Below are 6,037 nucleotides of genomic sequence, written 5' to 3' on the forward strand. Positions count from 1 at the left end.
AATGTCTGAGTTTCAAAAGTAAAATTCTTAATGTAATGACATTTCTGGGGGGAAACAAAGGGGCCCCTAAAAGAACACAGTTTCTTATTAAAGTGTAATCTGAGAAACTAAGAAAGTCAAAACCTTTTAGAAGGAAGGGATGTAATCTGCTTTGTTTTGTGGTATGATATATCTTGAGATAGTTTGTTAAATTATTTGAAAAGTGTTTATTAAAAATGGCGCATACTCCTTTGAAAAGTTGCAAAAACTCCAGAAGGGTAAAAGTTGAAAATTGCAAAAACTACACAAGGTCTCTTGCCTCAGTCTTCCCTTTCTACTTCCCAGGGATACCCACCATTAAATTAGATATTTGCACCATATATAGTCCTGCAGAGAAAGTAGACCCTCTTTCAAGTATTTATCAAGCACTTTTACCCAGCCACTGTCTGATGTGCTGGAGGTACAAAGTCCCAGCCCTGACGGAGCTCACACTGGAATAGGAGGAACAGATAACACACGAGCCTGTGATTTCAGGTACTGGTCATTGCTATGAAGAAAGATAAAGCATGTTAAGCAGATAGAGGGTGACAGAGGACACTGCTTTTCAGATGGAAGTCAGAGGAGGCCTCTCTAAGGAGGTGACATTAAGCAGAGTTCAAAGAAATGAGAGGGAGTGGAGCACGTAAATCCCGGGAAGTGCATTATAGCCAAGTGCAGAGGCCCTGAAAAGGGAGCGCTGTTGGTGGGGCTAGAGGGTTCTCACACTTTAAGGAGTACGCAGCCACCTGTCTTGTTCACTGCTGATGTGGACTCAGGAGGTTTGGGGTGAGCCTGACTACGCACTTCTAACATGCTCCCAGAGGATGCTCATGCTGCTGGTGCCCACTTTGCATAGTGAAATGTTAGAGGAATCAAAAGGAGGCCAGTGATGTTTTAAAATGCACTCTTCAGTTTTACAAAAATGTTCTCTTTTCACCAAATACAATGATGTTGACATCCTTTCAATCAGGACTTACAAATCTACCTCATTCTTTTATGTTTGTTCAATTCTGATCTAAGAATTTAGTGGCCCTAAAAGTCACTTAACCACCTATGTGGCCTCCAGTGAGTTACTTAACTTCCCTCAGCCTCAGATGGAGGATAAGAGCTGCACTTACCAAATGGGGCTGTCATGAGCAGTAAGCCGCATGGTCCTTGACATGTCCACAGTATCTGCTTGATAGATGTTCCCTATTGTTGCTCATGTTTTCCCTTTCAGTGTAAACCTGTGTCACACCTGTATGGTTAATTTTCCTGAGTGAGCGCCTGGCTTGGTAAGGACCAGCAGGAGTGATCCGTTGGGAACAGCTTGCCCTTTAATCCTTTCTCTCTACTAAAATAGGCTATTGCAACAATAATGGACCTCATCCTGTTGAAATCAGCAAAGTGAAAGAAAAAAAATCTACAGAATACTCTCTAAAAACATTATTCTCTTGTGCCCTTTAATACATTGTTTTCTTAAGAAAAAATGGATTTTTTTTCCCTTAAAACTGGTATTTTAAAATGTTGGGTCAAAATCATATTATTTTATCATCTTCTTGGGCTTCTGTAGTTAAATTTTTAAAAAACTCTTATCATGGCTAAGCTTTTTGGTAATTCTTTGAACATGCCTAACATTCTGAAATGAGCTTTGCAAAGACACCTAAGAACCCTGACGGGGCTCAGCCAGTGCCAGTGAATTGTGGATTTTAGCGACAAAGATGTCTTTTGACCTCCCTGATGCTGTTGGTCCTTATAAAATGGGAGCGATGGCAATTAATGTTGGATTGAAGTTCTTTTATCTGGGGCTCTCAGTTGTAGCCTCAGTGTCTGGAACGTATCAACACGAACCAAGGATGTGTCTGAGCAGACAAAATCAGCACTAGAACATCCAAGCTGCTTGCAGTTTATTCATCAGGTAGAACCTCTTATTGGGAGCTTCTCAGTGTTCATGTGACACATTTCTCATGTGGTTACACAACTGCTTTTCCACTTTGCAACAGCTTAGAAGCATCAGATTAGAGGGTTTCTGGTAGACAATGGCCAGACAGGTAATACCCACTGAGGAGGAAGAATACAAACTATAAAAAACAGATGCAAGGATTTCAGGATGTTGCCTGGTGTATCCACAAAGGCGACACTGTGTTATAAGAAGACACTTAGGAAGAAGTTAAATGGCGTTTGCCATACTGCATTTGAGATCAATTTAGGTTTTCATCCAGACTGGCAAGTTTCTACTACGGGGTAGGGTGAGCTTCAGTTTTTTCAAGAGGTGAGTGGTGGAACCTCTGGTTGATTTCCTAAGCCACAGGCCTGAGTCCTGCTCTTCTATCCTTTTACCCCTTGACAATTAATGTATTAACATTATGCAAATGCTAGAAAAATAGAGCTCCTGCAGACATGCACAAACACTCCAACAACCAGACTGTGGACACTAAACCACCCCTCTATTGAGATTTTGGACCTGCCACTGTCCCTGCAAGTTTTGGGCAAATGAAGCATTGTTGGCAAGAGGAAGAAGCCTAACCTTTCTAAGTTAGCAAGGTAAGAGAATCTCTAATTTAGAGGAAGCAAACTTGGGCATCTGTTCTTTTAAAAAACCTCCCTAGGTTACTAATGTGTGGTCAGTATTGAGAACCACTGAGAAACAGACGTCTGCACACATTAGTTGAGAATAAATGTGATTAGGGTGCTTGACTGTTCACATCTTCCTTCTCGGCTTCATGAAGTTATTTTCAGATTGCATAAGGAAAAAACAGAAACACACTGCATCTATGTGTCATCCTCTCGCCACCATTTCCCCCACTAAAATGATGCTAACCTCTGAATGGTCACTTGATTTCTAGGTGAGCCTTCATCTTACAAAGTAGCCTTTAGCCCAGGGCACTGGGCGATCAACTTAGTCTCATTCTGAGATTCTGGGCTGAGATCCATCCTTTACCACTTGTGTTCATCAGGTTCTCTTCATTTCTTTTCTTTTTCTTTTGTTTTGAGTCAGAGTCTCGCTCCGTTGCCCAGGCTGGAGTGCAGTGGCGCGATTTTGGCTCACTGCAAGCTCCGCCGCCCGGGTTCATGCCCATTCTCCTGCCTCAGCCTCCCGAGTAGCTGGGACTACAGGCACTTGCCACCATGCCCGGCTAATTTTTTATATTTTTAGTAGAGATGCGTTTTCACCGTGTTAGCCAGGATGGTCTCAATCTCCTGATCTCGTGATCCTCCCGCCTTGACCTCCCAAAGTGCTGGGATTACAGGCGTGAGCCACTGCACCTGGCCAGGTTCTCTTCATTTCAAATGAGGAGTATGGGGTGGGGTAGGATAGAAGGAGGAGTTGGGAGTCACACAGTGATTTAAGCCCTGCCTCAACTTACCAAACAGGGAATCTAACAAATTCAGACTCAGTTTCCCTATCTCCAGAATTAGCGTCAGGGCAGGTCAAGAGTTTATTGGATGCCTGGATTTAATCAAACAGAGCTTTACTATTTCTTCTTAAAGGTCACTTGAGTTTGAGTACTTAGAATTAATTAAAGCCTCCCAATCCTCTTGAACACTCTTCTCTATTGTCTGTGATCATAAAATTCTACTCATATTTTCTCTGAATTTTAAATCTGCCCGCCTAGATTGTTGTAGACATATCCTATGGCAGGGACATTTTTTCCCAGGGACCTTGCTTTTAGCTGCATGAAGCTTCAGGATGGTGCAGGGGGACAGAAACCTCTTTTACACTGAGTCTTGTTTCTGCGCCAGTTCTGTGCCGGGGAGGGGAATGAACGCTACCTACACACGTGCTGTGGCCAGGCCTTCTTCTGTAGGATTCCCTCTGGCCTCCCTCTGTTCTTCATTCCATCACCCAAACACTGTCTGTCATCTGCCTCTTCTCAGGTTTAATGATTTCCCTACTAGTGTTTAGCTTCTGCCATACTGCAGGATATTTTCTTTAGTAGGCCTTTTTTAGAGCAGTTTTAGGTTCATAGCAAAATTGAATGGAAAGTATAGAGGTTTCCCATATACCTCCTACCCCTACATAGGCACAGCCTCTACTACTACTTACCACCCCACTAGAGTGATTCATTTGTTACAATCAATGAACCTACACTGATGCATCATTATCACCCAAAGTCCATAGTTAACATTGAGATCCACTCTTCGTGCTATACATTCTATGGATTGGGACAAATGTGTAATGACATCTATCCTCCATCATAGCACCATACAGAATAGAGTCATGGCCATAAAAAATTCCCTATGCTTCACCTATTCAGCCCTCCCTACCTTCAACCACCGATTATTTTTACTGTCTCCAGAGTTTTCCGTTTTCCAGTATGTCATATAGTTGGAATCATGGTATGTAGCCTTTTCAGGTAGGCTTTTTTTTTTTTCACTGAGTAATGTACATTTAAGTTTTCTCTATGTATTTTTTCTTTTTTTGTTTGAGGCAGAGTCTTGCTCTGCCACCCAGGCTGGAGTGCAGTGGCACAACCTCAGTGGTGCAGGTTTTTGTATGGACATCAGTTTTCAGACTCACTTGGGTAAATACCAAGAAACAATCCACGATTGGTGGATCATATGGTGACTGTGTCTAGTTTCGTAAGAAACGGCCACACTGTCTTCCCAAGCAGGTGTACCATTTTGCATTCCCACCAGCGATGAATCAGCTTTTGTTGCTCTACAACCTCTCCATAATTTGGTGTTCTCAGTGTTTTGGATTTTGGCCATTCTAATAGGTATGTCATGGTAGCTCATTGTTTTAATTTGCATTTCCCTAATGACATATGATGTTGAACATCTTTTCATATTTATTTGCTATCTGTATACCTTCTTTGGTGAGGTGTCTGTTCAGGTCTTTTGCCCTTTTTTTTGAGACAAAGTCTCACTCAGGCTGGAGTGCAGTGGTACCAAGTAGCTGGGATTACAGGTACCTTCCACCACGCCCGGCTAATTTTTGTATTTTTAGTAGAGACAGGGTTTCACCATGTTGGCCAGGCTGGCCTCAAACCCCTGACCTCAAGTGATCCGCCTGCCTCGGCCTCTCCTGGGATAATAGGCATAAGCCACCATGCCTGGCCCCGTTTTTAAATAGGGTTATTTTCTTACTGTTGAGTTTTAGGAGTTCCTTGTATATTTGGAATAATAGTCCTTTTTCAGATGTGTCTTTTGCATGTATATTCTCCCAGTCTGTTGCTAGTCTCATTCTCTTAACATTGTCTTTTGCAGAGCAGAGGTTTTTTAATTTTAATGGAGTCTTGCTTACCAATTATCTCTTTAGTGGATCATACCTTTAGGGTTATATCTAAAAAGTCATCACCATGTCCAAGGTTACCTAGATTTTCTCCTGTGTTATCTTCTAGGAGTTTATAGTTTTGTGTTTTACACTTAGGACTGTGATGTATTTTGAGTTAATTTTTATAGGTGGAAGATCAGTGTCTAGATTGTTTTTGCATGTGGACGTCTAGTTCTTCCAACACCGTTTGTTAAAAAGACTATCTTTTCTCCACTGTATTGCTTTTGCTACTTTGTCAAAGATCAGTTGGTTATATTTATGTGGATTTCTGAGCTGTCTATTCTGTTCTATTGATCAATTTGTCCATTCTTTTACCAATACTACCTCGTCTTGATTACTGTAGCTTTATAGTAAGTCCTCAAGTCGGGTAGTGTCAGTCTTTCAGCTTGCATTTTTTCCTTAAATATTGTATTGGCTATTCTAGGTCTTTTGCCTCTCTCTATAAACTTCAGAATTGGTTTGTCTATACCCACATCATAGCATTTTTATTAAGTGTTTATGTCTGGAGAAAACATGCAACCTTCCATTGCCATATATTCCTTTGTAAGTCTCATTTCTCAAACTCATCTATGAGGTTGAATTCCTCTCTTTTTAAAAATCTCAATTTAATTTTTATCTGCTTTCCCTGATTTGTGCAATGGTATAGAAACGCCTGAGTTTCTTCCTCTCCCTGAGAATTATTGGGAGCTTCCTCTGTTATTTTTCTGTTTCACTGGACATGCCTGATATCCTTTCCAGCATCTGGTTAATTTCTTGTGTCTG

Source organism: Gorilla gorilla, chromosome 17, assembly GCF_029281585.2.
Source record: "Gorilla gorilla gorilla isolate KB3781 chromosome 17, NHGRI_mGorGor1-v2.1_pri, whole genome shotgun sequence".
NCBI lineage: Eukaryota > Metazoa > Chordata > Mammalia > Primates > Hominidae > Gorilla > Gorilla gorilla.